Here is a 15,218-nt window from a genome sequence, read left to right as displayed (position 1 = left end):
TTCACTAGCGTTTTCGATTTGACATTTCCAGTTACTGAGGTGTAGTAAAATTTACGATACAGTTTTGATAGACGAGTGGCAGGTCGTGTCGTCGGAATAATGGTTTAAATATTTCAACCCTCTTCACCCTATAATCCTGCATTTTTGAAAAAATATACACTATATTTCCGGTCCCGGAAGGAAATTCAACATGAGATCATGAACCTTATCATTTAATTCTGATTTTGTGAAGATCGATCAAGCAATCTTTGATAAATATAAGAAAATTCGATTTGGAGCCATTTGATCACTATTTCCGATACTTTCGGAAAACGATGTATAGCCGAAATGTGATTGTTTCACAATTATGCTAAGATCGAGAGCAGAGCTCACTCCAGCGAACGACGTCAAATAATTGATTAAATGAATTTACTAAGAAGAATATGAGTACGATTACCCTATTTGAAAAAGCTTTTTTTATTAACCCTTTTACGACCATAAGATGTGCAGGACGAAATATGTCAGTACAAGACAACATTTCAGCTATTGGAGGTGTAAATTAAGAGAATATCACCAGAAAAACATAGTAAAGTGCATAAGTTTCCCATAATTTCATAGGAAATATTTTTCCCTATAATTATTAGAAATAAATAAAAGAAGAGTTGGGTTTATTATATCGTAATTTAATTTATTGCTTTAACTGCTTTAATTATCAGAATAGTAAAAAAAAAAGTTAGTTATGGCATTCTACGAAACGATTTCATGTACTAGTGGACGATGCACATAACACATTTATTATGTGTTCTATTTTCTATACGTCATTTTGCAAAAACCTTTTTAGTGCAATAAAGATTGATAGTTCTTTTTACTTATTCGTTCAAAAACACATTTGTCGCCTTGGAAATAAGTTTTCTTTAACATTCAGTAAAAAAACATCGATTTAATAGTAATTAAAATATCTCAAACGATTTTTATGGAAGGGAAACAGCGTTAAGGGGTTAATAAAAAAAACAAAAAGGTAATATGAATACCTAGCCCAAATACAAAAGCAGTGAAACAAATAAAGCTCATGAAAAATCGATCATCATCGCAAACATCAAAGCATTATTCAACAAAACAGAACAAAACCAACCGGATGATATGAATACAAAAAATCGGAAAGCAAATCTTTTCGCACCCAATCGATGATGATAAAAGTAGAATGGATGTTTGGTCGTTGTAAATGATTATTCAATGATTTTGCGTACGAGGGCAGCCGTTGTACAAAAGAGAAATGTTCCAAGTAAGAATTTTTCAATCGATAGGGGAGACCGGGGCAGATTGGCTGAATTTTGCTTCCGGAATTTCTGTAGTCACTCTAGTTAGACTTTTTGATAAACGGTTTGCGCTGTCTAGAAGATACCACCAAAAAAAATCGGCCAACCTACCCCAAGGCCGAGGTTAAGTTAAGTGCGAAGAGTTTTGATAGCATTTGATACATTAAATGTCGGAATCATCTTTTCAATCAACAATTTTTTTGATTCTAATTTCTTATTTCTATTTGTAATTAGTTTTAATTTTTTTTGTTGCTTTTTTCTCAGGTTTATTTTCCTCATAATCATCAATGTTAGCATAATACCGATTTCGTTAAAAAATATGTGAAAATTTCATAAATATCAAAGTACACATTGCTCTTCGCCAAATATACAACTAGACCAACCATCCCCGATGAATGTTTTGTAGAATTTAGAGTATCCTTTTCAGTGGTACCACGTTTTTGGGAATAGGATGTAAATGTATTCGTGTTACACCTACTACTTTACAAAAATTGAAATTTACTTAACAGCGCCAAAAAAGAACAAACGTGCTCCTGTCCAAACGACAACACAAAACACTTGAAATTACTTTAGTACATGGGCGACCTAATACTACACCGAAATCACTATAGATGTCGCCACTGCGCATAACAGCCTGTTCATAACTGGTACTCTGCCAAGCTGCCCCTTTGGCCAACCAGCTCCGATCTCCCATAAAGTACGGTTTTAGCGGTTTCTTTTTCGCCTGACTGATGCTGGAACAGTGAAAAATCAAAGGCGGCTAATTCAAAGGAATACAAGATCAAAGATTGTTTCAGTGATAGGATGTTAATCTTATATTTCTTTTTTTTTCTATTTATTGAGTGCATGCTTTAACAATTTAAGTATTGATCTAAACAGTTATAAAAAATGAAACTTACACTTGATGTAAATTCAAGCATGTCGTATTTTTTTTGATGATGAATAAATATCACCTTTATCAGCATGTAAAAATAATTTTCTTGCCATTTTCTATGTCAATTTCAGCTAAATTAGCTTTGAAGTTATGCTTCATTTTTACATGCATTGAATTGTGAATTTTAGTGAGTTGTGACACTCCAATTATGTGACGTCCATTTACATAATTTTTCGTAGTGTGTATGAAATGCTGTCATGTAGCAAAGATCCGTCGATGGAATGATATTTGTTCATCGAAAGGGTATGGGTGTCTAACAATTAGGCTTCGGAAATGCATCAGGGTAGATGAAATTCATACTAATTTTCTAGTATTACTTTTGATTTTGCTAATACAATTATTCATACTACAAACGGCCTGCGGTAAATCTTGCACAGTGTCGATAAGCAGTAGGCGAAAAGCTATTTTTAGTCTTTCATCCAACCCTCGCTAAAAATATCGTTAAAGCCTCTTCTTAGCCGGCAGCCTGCTGTACGGCAAAGCTTTCAATATAGAAAATTGTTTTGTTCCACGTTTAACACGAACGTGACGGGCGCCCCAGACAGGAGTTTGGAATCACCATGCTATGCCGTTTCCATTGGTAATCGGAGGCACACAATATTTACCGATAATGGAAAGTGAAAACTGTAATGTCTATACCGTTACAATCGCAATAAGAGATAGAAATGGTATAATATGCTGACACTGACAACGCTTGGTTACCAAGATTACGAGATCCGAACACAGAAAAACAGATGTAGTATTTCGCGTCCAATAATAGTATAGTTTATGTGTATAGTAGACTTGGACCGAAATTTACAACCTTTTGCCTTATTTTTGAACGTTGATATTAACAACAAATAAATCAATAAAAAATATATTCCCAGCAATCATAAAAAAATCTCAAGGCCTCTTGGAGGACGACATACAGTCTGAGTACACTGGTTCGGGTTTTTGCTAGTCGCTTATCAGAGCCTAAATTCGACTACCACTCAGAACAATCGATGAAATTTTCTCACGCGATAAGTATAGCGCTTTTTCCCACTTTCATTCGTCTTTCTAGAGCTAGTGCTTTGTGACAAATTGTCAATTGTAGGTATAGTGGCACAGTGGGACATTGGACGTGAGGAAGGTAAAGCGATTCATGATTGGATCTGCGAATGACAGCTCACCTATTCATGTTATCATCCACTAAAACAATCCACAGCAGTATAGTGATAGCTGCAAAACGTAACTGGGTGATTCTATATTTGAAAATTGTAATGTTTCGGAGATTATTGCCTTGAACTTTCATCTCAGTATTATAATTCAGAGTCTTTCAATAATTTTTCAAACATAATGAATTTTCCATCGAATTATTTGTACCTCACTGAAATATGAATAGTCGAGAGGAATGAGAAAAACTGAAAATGTGAAAGACTATGTTTTTACTTAGGTTTGTTTTTACTTCTCAATTTAACTGTGCTTTGTTAATTTGATTTTTAAGTATTCGTATAGAGTTAATTTATTTTATATTCTAATGAATTTTACTTTTTATCTCGCTCCAACGAAAACGAAATTGAGGAAGATTTAGTTTAAGTTTCGAGATAAAGTTTCGTTTTTAGCCAAATGTTCAAGGATAACGATGGCATTGTGTAACGATGCGTTCTAGTGGTGCTAGATCCACGATTTGTTCGTCCACAAATCTTTTTCGGAAAATTTCTTCACACAAACGTCTCATAAGGCCAAAATAATACTCCTTGTTGACGGTCTAGCTTTGTGAAAGGAATTCATGATACACAACACCCTTGTAATCAATGAAAACATTGCCTTCTTTTTCGACTGAAAACTCTCTCGTCATCATTCACAGGCTCACGGCCACTTCTGAAACGTTCGTGCCACTGATAAACGACTGTTTTATTCGACCAAAAGGTTAAAGCCGGGGTAAAATAATTGATATTAATAATAATAATAACTGTTTTATTCAGAGTATCGTTGCCGAAACACTCTTCTAACATTCGCACCATTGAAACCGCTTTTAACGCAAAAATTATTGCAAACTCTTTGTATAAAATTCAATTCCATTTTGAATATTGTATAAAATCGAGGACACACAGATGTACTCAATACAGCGTAACAAATGTCAAGGTATTAATCTGAAAATTTGATAGAATATCAATGACAGATGTGACAACCAAAAAAAAAACGTAATTGGGTGAATTAGAGCGCCACACGATGATGGTTCCGGAAACTTTTTGATCAAGGGAGTATACACTTAGGGCATATTTAGTAGTGTTCTAGTTCTAGATGGATAATTTATGTCAGTTACAAAATTTAAATTTGGATTTTATAACAAGAAAAACTGGCAGCCCCAGCAGTGTTTTACTCGTGTTTCAAATATACAAAAAATAGAACGGCGTCGTAGACCAGTTTTAAATTTGACAGTAGAACTGGTCGAATAAATAAAACTAGAACGGTTTGCTGGGGATACGTTTGTTCCAGTTTCTGTTCTATTATAGATCTTCCATATAGAACTTCTAGCTGCTGAATTTGCTCTTACACGTTTGAGTGAGACATATACGAGAGTCAAAAATTACTGAATTTTTAGTCTTACCGTTTTATATACTTTATGTTTCGTCTTCGACTATGCAGTGCATAACCGTTTATGTTGAACTGTTATGCCACTCTCAAGGGGAGCTGGGTGTCTCGTTTCTTTTTTTCGAGCGTGAATTAAAAAAACTGCGGGTTTGCCTATAATCTTCAACTTTTATGTAGTTTTTATACTTTATTTGAGACTGCCTCAGAGTAAATTTTATGTTGCTAAAAGTGGGACAGGTTATTTTTGCAGAGGTAAAAGGTTTGCATTGTGAGTCTTCAATCGTTGATTCTAGTACAAACAATATAAAATGTCTCTCGTTTGTTTTTTGAGTTCTCTGTTTTCGCCTAAAAAAACTGAAATTGACCCAGGATAGTTTCATCAAACAAACACTTTTCATGAAACTGTGCTTGGTTCGCACTTAGCAACGGGAGTTTGAGCAAACCTGATATAAAAACCAGGTTCGAAACTGACTCAATTTTCAGTTCAACAACGTTGAAACTAGGTTCAAAATTAGCTTCAAACATACGATTTGACAGCAGTTAGGGTGGAAACTGGGTTAGGTATGGCATCAAGCGAAGACGATATGAGAAAACTACTACAAAATTGGAAAAATTTTCATTAACTTTCATCAAATCAGTTTAAAAAAGTGATATCTTTTCGTAATTTTCTCAACGGTGTCCCTTTCGTTTATTACGCTTTAATCCAATACAATCTTTTATAAACCGCTCGAGGTGTTCTCCACTCGATATTTTTACATAAAATTTGCACTGTAGCTGTTTCTAATAAAGAATAATAATAATAATAATAATCATAGATATTTTTATTCCACGCTCGAAACGAAGGGACGAAAAACCGCGTTTACAGGAGAAGCACCCCTCCTGTTTCCTTTAAAATTAAAGTATTAGTCTTTTCATGCGTGCCAGATGTGAGATTGTACACTGTTATTCGCACAAATATTAGCTCATACACGAATTTCGAAAGCGAATTCCGTAACCTTATGCCCCACATAAGTGGGTAGTTTTGCCGACGACACCTTTGAAGATTGATATATTTCATTGCAATTGGCCTTATGTATTAGAACAGAATTATTAAAAACGGAGGATTGGTACAGGTACAGGTGCTGGTTGCATGACTAAAATAACTTTCATAACTCAATAAAATTACTACGAAACGAAAACAAACACATTACTATTTTATACGAAAGTGGAAAATTACTTTGTGGGGATTTTGATCGCTATTACCGGAGCCAGTGATCGGTATATCCAGGTATGGCCGAGAATAGTTTGTATGGCCATCAACTAATTAGACCTACGAAATGAAACAGTTATGTATATTTTTGCATCGACCTTTTAAAATGACGGCTTGAAATTTTTAACACGGTTCAATGCATAGGGCGTTGGTCTTACAAGCCAGTTGTCGTATGTTCTCGCCCCGACCTGGAAGGATTCTTGGTTTCAGTAGGATCGTAGTACCAGTCAGGCAATGATCCTGTACGCTATGAATCGGCTGCGAAGTCTGTTGAAACAGAAAGGCCAAATTCCACAAAAGGAAATTAATGCCAAGACTGTGCTTTTTACCCTATAATTCCGGAACCTAAAGTCGGATTTGGATAAAACAATAGTAGCCTATGAGATCGTAAAATCTTTTATTTGATTTTACGTCATTCGTGAGAAATCAATATGCAAGTTTCATTCAGGAGTATCCGAGTACTATTCCCGATATTTTCGGAACCGACAACTGGGTACCGGTATAACTGAAATCATGTCGATTTTCTATCGTCTAACAAGGTTTTGAACCCAGTTTTGGAGATTTTCACCCCGAGTTGGAGTTCAATGCATAGGGCACTGCTCTTACAGTTGTCGTATGTTCGAGCCCTGACAAGAAAGGAATCTTAGTAAGGATAGGATCACCAGCCATGGATTTGTTCTGTACGATATGAATCGACTGCGAGACCATAGTATCTTCATTTGAAACTGAAATTGTAAAAATCGGTACCTGATAAAAGTGAATGCACATTATTTCTATATTAACTTGTAATTCCGAAACTAGAAGTTGCATTCGAATACAATTGGCAGAAAGTTGAGTGTGAAGTTTTGTCACATACACTTGCTGATTTCGACGAACTGAGTCGAATGGTATCCGAAATTCGATCCTCCAAGCAAAGCGTTTGAAAAGTCGTTTTACATAGACTTTATTGGACAATATAAGAAAACAAATTGAGATACAAAATTTTCAAAACAACTTCAGCTTTCTCCAGGGTATAGCTTTTTGAAATGTTCAATCGATTTTCTACAACTTCTTTTTCGACATCATTTTTATACAAATAACAGCTGCCACATTGCCACAAATTTGAAGAAATTTTTAAACAAAAATATATTCGTTTGAGTAGAATTTGTCTTCTCAACTGTGTAATAAAACTGATTTGTTATACAGAAGACACGTGCAAAGTTTTATCCAAATCGGAGCAACGCGTTTAACAATTAAGTCGAACATGTTGATGATAATTCAGAAAATTCAAGTGATTATCATTGTGTAAGCCAGATATGGCGATATTTCATTGGAAGCGTTTATTACCCTTTATTCGTCTGTCCTCCCATATCCATCCAATTATGATAATTGAGTGTATTCTCGGTAGGTGGGGTAATAAATAATGATACGATCAATATAATAAGTGCCCCATTCATCAGAATAGTATCTATAAAGTATCTTGAGGCAACAGTGCATATCAATATCACGATATCGAGTTTTCCGGATAAAGTTTTGATAAATAATTTTGAAAATGCATCGTATACCGTATTCATTGTCTTTTATAATCACTTATTCTTGGAGGACATTTAGTTTGACATTACCGAGGTCGTTTGAAAGAATTACAAACAATTTACGCGCCCTATCTGATGAAAAGATAGTACTTCCTACAACACAAAACTTTATCCATTTCCATAGGACCGCCTTTTTTACGGTACCGAGAAAATGGAACGTATCAGTTTAGATCAGATGTTTTTTCGCTACGTCTGCGAATGGTGATGATGGATCACAAAACAAATCTTTTCCATTATGGTAGAAAAAGTTACAAAGGAAAGTTTCTTCTCCTAATCAGCACTAAACAGCGAAGTCAACCAGTTTTACCTTGCTCTCGGCATCTTAGAACTTAAGCAGTGTGCCTTTAAACTTTTATTATTAAATGAAAAATAAACAGTTTTACTCTGGCTGTCAATTTTGCTATTTTGTTGCTGTTTATTGCATCCTATTCATTGTTCCGTGACAATTGGTACCTTATTTCACAGATAATTAAATATGTTCAGTTTTATCTTCGCTATTCTCGTAATGTTTGGTCAAGTCCTAAGAAATTAAACAAGATTTGAAATGTTGTAACTTGCCGAAAATAAGTAATTTACAAATGTCTTGTCTTGAGTTCATTTAACGCAGATTATCAACGATAAACGTTAGTTCTTTACTCTATTAACCAAATTATCCTAATCGTTGAAGTTATCATCCAGAAACAAGAGCTTCGATGTATTATATTTGCACAAAATTGCTCAGAATGAAAATTTAATATAATCTACGTAGCAGTTCATACCTCTGTGTGTTCGTCGTTTCGTATTGGCACCCTTCTACACACGAAGGGCTCGTTCCTAGAATGTCTTCAGAATGATCTACCTACTAAAGCAACCAGTCTCACAGCTGAGTCCCCCACAAATAGTAAATTATCTAAGAAACACACTCTCACTTCTCTGTCGCTGTCACTGAGAGGGAAATTTTCAAACAGTTATATTGATTATTTTTTCTTTTTATGTTATCCCAGACCGATGCGGTTTTCCTTTCAATGGCACTTACACATCAACACGGGGTTTATTCCCGAGCGTTATTTTATTGCCTGCCTACGAAAGTTTCACCTTGTTTTATGCTTCTGTGCGAAAGCCTGTTTCGAGCATTCTTTGTCTCATACACACCGTCAAAACAAGACTAAATTCCAACAGTAAAATCTTCAACCGACTAATGTTCGCTTTCTTCAATAGTGCTTATTCTCCCACTCGAGCAGACTCCCCAGATACTGGACAAGCAAGCACAGAGATTGATTATGTAACCCAGTTTCCCAATCACCGGAAGTACTTCCGTTTGCACACCACATGTACGATTGAAATGGTAGATACCTTTTAACTCTACAGGATACTCTAGATTAAAATAAAAAAAAATTAGCACTCGACAGTGGCCTATTTCTGACCACTCCCGACGAGGCCGAGGTGAACCGTGCGCTAGACTCTATATCACTTAGTTTGATGCTTCTTCCTTTCAAAGATCTAGCCTTCCTGACTTCGAGCTTCTCACTGTCAAGCACTCAGCCAGCCACCATTCACATTCACCAGGGTTCCCTTCCCCACAAATGACCAGACTGGTGCTGCCGATGTGTTGGTACAGCTCCGGCAACCCCCGGGGCTTACTCCACACTGTAGTAGTAATAATGGGAAGTAATAGGCCAAGCCAACGACCTAGGCGCGTGCCAGCTTTCAGGAGCGACTAGACGATTGCGACCGACAATCTCGAACTTTACTCATATACTGTCCACTACGTGATACGAATCCGCGAAGTTTGTCAGCTTCTCGAGTGAGATCCTTTTGCTCATGCGGGAGGCAATTACATCCTGGAAAGCTCTCCTACGCTCGTTCGATACCGAGCGGCTCTCTGGTTCATCTTCAAGCTCTCCATTGGAAAGTTAAACTTCGTGGAAAAAAATATCGGGAAAGCACATGGTAATTTTTCCCGCCAGGCTACCAATTCCTTTTCACATGCACCCTTGCATAGCTAATGTAAACATTTCACTCATACAGTAGCAGTTGGAGGCAAATTGCTCTTCTCTATGTTGATATTTTATATCACAGCCATTTGATGAGTTTGAGCACCTTTCATTCTCTGCTTTAAATAACGTACCTCTTCATCGACTGTTTTTGTTGTCATGGGTCATCATAATACAGAAATGATGAAATTTATCGCATATAGAAAAGGTAAACAATCACTCAAAAACAAAACTGTTGGTTGAAGTCTCGGCTTGGAACAGTATACACTAAAACCTCAATTTATTTATACGTATACAAAACAAATTCAGTGAAACGAATTTTATGAAATGTACATTACGGAATTGTTTGGTTTCATAGAATTTAGTTAAGATTGGGGGCATCCAGTAATTCTCTTGAAAAAATAAATCAGTATATGAACGCGTGGCTTTTGCATTACTTTTGAGTGCGGCATGTTCCCGTAATACTATATTCAGCCAACTGACATACTGTGGTTATGTCTGTGGAAATTCTTGTCCATCCGAAACCTCCTTGGAATACAGGCTTTGAGGCAAAGACATTATATTAATAAGATATCAAGCTTTCACGTTTCCCGAACAAATCATTGCACAGTGGTCCGAAACAGGAAATTAGCGTGACAAAAATATTTTCACTATTAAATATTAGTTTTTTGTAGTTGATGGTTTCACAAAAGTTGCTTGGTATCAAATGGCACTCCATTAGATGAAAAAAGTTACTAGGGTGGTCCTCATTTAGATTGAAATCTGAAATCTAACTTTCTTAATTGAACTCAAAAATGATTGTGTTTTAAAATAAAGTTGTAGGAAATTTTATTTTGAGCAACTTTGCTGAAAAAAGCACCTCTCTAGCTTTTCATTTGATCGAGTTACATCAATTTTCTCGAGTAAAAGTAGGGTGGCTCCTGAAAAATCACTTTTTTCGTTCTATCTTTTTTGTGAAATGTTCTACGGAAAAGCTGTTTTCAAAAGAGTTGTTAAACTAATCATTGCGCATAATTTTGCTCAAGCAAGCTTTTTCATATGAGCTACCAGTAAAAAGTTATGATTGTTTTTTCATCGAAAACTAGTCAATTTTCAAATATCAATATTCATTAGATACCAGATCGATAAAAATGTATCCTATGCGGTTCCTGAAAGGTCATAATATAAGTAAAAATTTATGCGAAAATTGGAAGGGTGTTATTTTTTTATCTTATTTAAATTAGTTTTAAAAATACCTTAAAAAACACAAAAACATTACATAACTCTTAAACCCCTTAACGTATCAACACACGTTTTTCAGCAAAATAATAGTATCAAATTAGTTCTACAAGTGTTTCATACATTGTCCATTCGAGAAATGAGACATACGAAACTACAGCCGAAAATAAATTGCAGAACAATTTTAAATAATTTATTACCAATATAACTACTTCAATTGAGTTTGAGCAACTGAGAATTAGAGATACTGTGTTATGCTTATTTCGCACTAGTTGGCCATTATAAATCTATGAACAGAAATTTTCATGATCTCGACTACCATTCCAACAAGCTGGTGCAAGTTAGTAAAATGCAAATATTTTTATCCACATCGTGCCGAGACGCCTACGACATTGGCCATTCTTTCTCATCCACTTGTGTACCGAATAGCCTGTAGAAACCGGAAAACGACGCACAATGAGTTTTGGTTCGAATAAATACATTGTACTCATTTTAACAAACTAAAGATTTTCTTGGGTTTCAAAAAGTGCTTTGACTTACAACAAATCTATTTTCGGCTGTAGTTTTTGTGTGTCTCATTTCTCGAACATACAATGTATGGAACACTTGTAGACCTAATTTAATACTATTATTTTGCTCAAGGAAGTATGTTGATACGTTAAGGCGTTTAAGAGTTATGTAATGTTTTTGAGTTTTTTAAGGTATTTTTAAAACTGATTTAAATAAGGTAAAAAAATAACACCCTTCCAATTTTCTCTTAAATTTTTATTTATATTATGACCTTTCAGGAACCGCATAGGATACATTTTTATCGATTAGGCATCTAATGAATATTGATATTTAAAGATTGACTATTTTTCGATGGAAAAATAATCATAACTGTTTACTGGTAGCTCATATAAAAAAGCTTGGTTGAGAAAAATTGTGTGCAATAATTAGTCCAACAACTCTTCTGAAGACAACTTTTCCGTAGAACATTTCACAAAAATGTTAGAACAAAAAAAGTGATTTTTCAGGAGCCACCCTACTTTTACTCGGGAAAATTGATGTAACTCGATCAAATGAAAAGCTAGATAGGTGTTTTTTTCAACAACGTTGCTCAAAATAAAATTTCCTACAACTTTATTTTACAACAAAATCATTTTTGAGTTCAATTAAGAAAGTTAGATTTCAGATTTCAATCTAAATGAGGACCACCCTAGTAACTTTTTTCATCAACTTTTGTGAAGACATCAACTACAAAAAACTAATATTTCCAAGCTGCCCTCTCAGCAGGCCGTTCAATTTTGTTGGTTTGTGAGCGCTTGTTGAACGACATATTGCACGAAATATTCGTTCAATTTGCTCAATTTGCTGGAACGGTTTGTTGTTGTTTTTTCTCTTGCAAAAATAGTGTGAAAATTAGGTGTTACCTTTACATAGAAAGAAAATTTGTTGTTATTCTACGTGAAGTAGAAGTATTGTGAAGGTATGTATCGTTAGTTTAAACAAATAAGTGGAGAAAACTTCAGAAATTCTGCAGTAAAACTAGTCCAACGGGGCTCCAACTCCTCATGTTAAAAATGGCTCAACAATGGACCTCTGTCTGCCGGGTTTGTTGAACGAAAAAAATGGCATTCGGTTCAACGGTCTGTTTCAAAATCGGCAAACGAAGGTCCCGTGTTGGCCTCCCGTTGAACGATTGATTGGACTTTCATTGGACCAATGATCCGACGTATTGGACCAATGAAGGACCACCGTTGAACGTTTTTTTCTAAGTGGGTGACATGGTCTGCTTTGAGGTCTACCAACGAAACCAATAACATTAGCGAGTTTCTTTTTTGTGGTCCATACTCGTGGTATCACATTCACATCACATTCGTGATGAGTTATGAGGTAGTGCTTGTTCATTCAAAAACTACTTGGAGTATAGGCCTTAAGATCTACCTGCGTAACCAAGTGGACTATCAAGATCCTTGTACACGGTTCATGTTCGTGATACCAAATGCAAATCATTTGCTAAAGTAAATATTTTAGGTCATCCAAAAACTACCTGGAGTTAAGGCTTAAGGTCTACCAGCATAATAAACGGCAATAACGAACTTATTGATCACGGTCTATACAAAGATAAACTCAAGATGGAATACTCTATGATTTTTCATATACTATTCAAATAGGACCCCTCGATGAAATCGGTTCACCGTCAGTTGCAGTACAATTCTTCTTTAAAACAAAATAACAAGCGTCGAATCGCTACATGCGTCGTAACTATGACAATTTTCGTTTAAGTAGAATTAATCTTAAATTGCAATATGATAGAAATCGTAGTCTGTTGCTGCATATCGAGTGGTTTTTGAACCAGGAAAACAAAAATCAATAAGAATTATTGCTAAGAATCTGTTCAATTTACAATATTCTTATCTTACGATGCATTAAAGTGAATGGATGTTACAACATATTTTGTGCGGTATGTTTACATATGTTTACTTCTTTTTAAACTTGTATTGTTGCTATGGAATTTTACCGTCATTTTCAAATGTTTATCGACGCTTATTTACGAAGGGTCAACAAAACTACACTATTACTAAGTTCACTGGTTCACGATTACTGGTCCGATATTTTTCGATGGATCGTATGGGACATTGTAATCTTGAGTTTATCTTTGGTCTATACTCGTGGTTTCACTTACAATTAAGAGGTTTATTATACCTGTGTTTAAGACCTGTTTTCACTGAAGTTCTTGTACCACTGAGAACATACCTGGAACAGCTATAAATATACAAGTGAGCAATGTGTAGCTATAAACAAAAATATGACCAGCACACAATAAATAGGCATTAGCCGTTGTAGTTCTTGATGAAGCTGAAGTGTACTTTCTAGGGCCAATATTCCAAGTAATTCTTGGATCTTGGAATATCTCTTATGGATTTCCGTAGTCTCAGGATATACTTAGATGACACTAGATGCTTTTTCGTATGAACGTAGTTGGATTTTTTGTGTTATTTTCACTAAAATCGAATGAAATTGAAAACACCTTTTTGGGCGAAAATTTTTAAACATTGGGCCGTATGAATAAAACGTAGCATGCTTGAATTTCGGTAGTAAATGCTACGTTTGGATCACGTTCCTGTCAAAACATGCTACTACAAGTTTTCGTTAGGTAGCTCTAGAGGTAGCTACTCGTGTGTTTGCTGATAAAGTGAAGTACAGAAATTAAAAAAGTGGCATTTTTACAGATGTAAGTACGTTTCTTGCTTTGTGCATGCTTATGCCAGGTTTTCCGGCACTTTGTCGATACGGTATGCAGTAAATGCTTAAATTCGGAAGTAGCATTAACTACATGTTCGAACTTGTTTTTTATTCATACCAAACCGCGTTATACTCTGTGGACTTTGTTTTTGAGATGATACTACAAACAACAGACTTTACTACATTTTATTCATTGATATTTTATTTAATTTATGCGAAATTTAATTTACACTTCCCAACTTTGCGCGTGAATTGTGCGTGCAGTCTAGTTATTTTGAAGTTCAAGTTTCTTTACAAATGAGCTCGTGAAGAAGGTCACATATTTTGATAATGATTACAAACAAGAATATTAATATTACTCTACCAGCATTGATAAGAAATTTGGAAAATCTTGTTTATGGATTCTCAGTTATTACTATTTTCTTTTGCCTGATATCATAATGCGAATAAGTCTAGAGAGCCGGGTGTAATAGTAATGTAAAAGAGCGATCAGTGACACCAAAAATGGGTGCATAAATTGCAATCATTTAATATGTCTATAAAGTTACCTGCGCGTTTCACACAACCACAACCAATACAACCGTTTCTCGCGCATAGCGTAGTCAAAGACTCCGTACAGTGGGAAATCTTAACCGGAAAGGTATGGAACCCCTTAGAAATACTTGCTGGGAAGAAATTTGCATCGAAAGAGGATGTCAATAAAATGTTGTTCGAGGCTAAGGTGAAAGCGTAAAGAATACGGAATACATTAATGAATACATGATAGTAATACACTAATAAATGAAACCTAAATTTGGAGAAAAAATCGTTGTTTTCCTTCACCGACCGACTTGTTACACTTGACTACAAAAAAGGAGAAAATTGTTTTTCTAAAGCTTACCAAAAAACCGTATTTACAGATTTTCGTCATTATTTTAGTTAAGTACCTACAGAGTCTCAAGTTTCGCAAATAAAATGGCGTGTGGCGTGTAACATACATAATCCAATGCAAGATATCAACAAATTCTCGATGTTTCGAATCCAAGAAGTAATCGTGCAAGTGTTAACTGCTCGTTTGAAGTGATATATATTCTGGTAAGAGCATTTTACATCCATCGAAACTAGCGGTAGTTGGATGGTGCCAAGTCTGAACTATAAGGCGGGTTAGGTTGAAGATACCGTTCATTATTACCAGATTAGTTCTCGACCGGAGCC

General features: G+C 35.3%; 1 protein-coding gene across 8 annotated transcripts in view; it reads right to left on the bottom strand.

Moving 5' to 3' along the window:
• The window catches only part of LOC131431042 (adenylate cyclase type 3), a 110,264-nt gene extending 100,928 nt beyond the window's left edge, over window positions 1-9,336 (bottom strand). For 4 of the 8 annotated variants that reach the window (XM_058596475.1, XM_058596478.1, XM_058596481.1 and 1 more), the window contains exon 1: window positions 8,938-9,329. The gene's annotated coding sequence lies outside the window, so the exon portion shown is untranslated. Of the gene's footprint in view, window positions 1-8,363 lie in introns of all 8 variants that reach the window. The other 4 variants (XM_058596477.1, XM_058596480.1, XM_058596476.1 and 1 more) reach the window with 4 other exon arrangements.
• Between the last annotated feature and the right edge of the window lie 5,882 nt (window positions 9,337-15,218).

The sequence above is a fragment of the Malaya genurostris genome, chromosome 2, assembly GCF_030247185.1.
Source record: "Malaya genurostris strain Urasoe2022 chromosome 2, Malgen_1.1, whole genome shotgun sequence".
Classification (NCBI taxonomy): domain Eukaryota; kingdom Metazoa; phylum Arthropoda; class Insecta; order Diptera; family Culicidae; genus Malaya; species Malaya genurostris.
The sequence above is the reverse complement of the archived record's forward strand: the minus strand, read 5'-3'. Positions and strand labels throughout refer to the sequence as shown.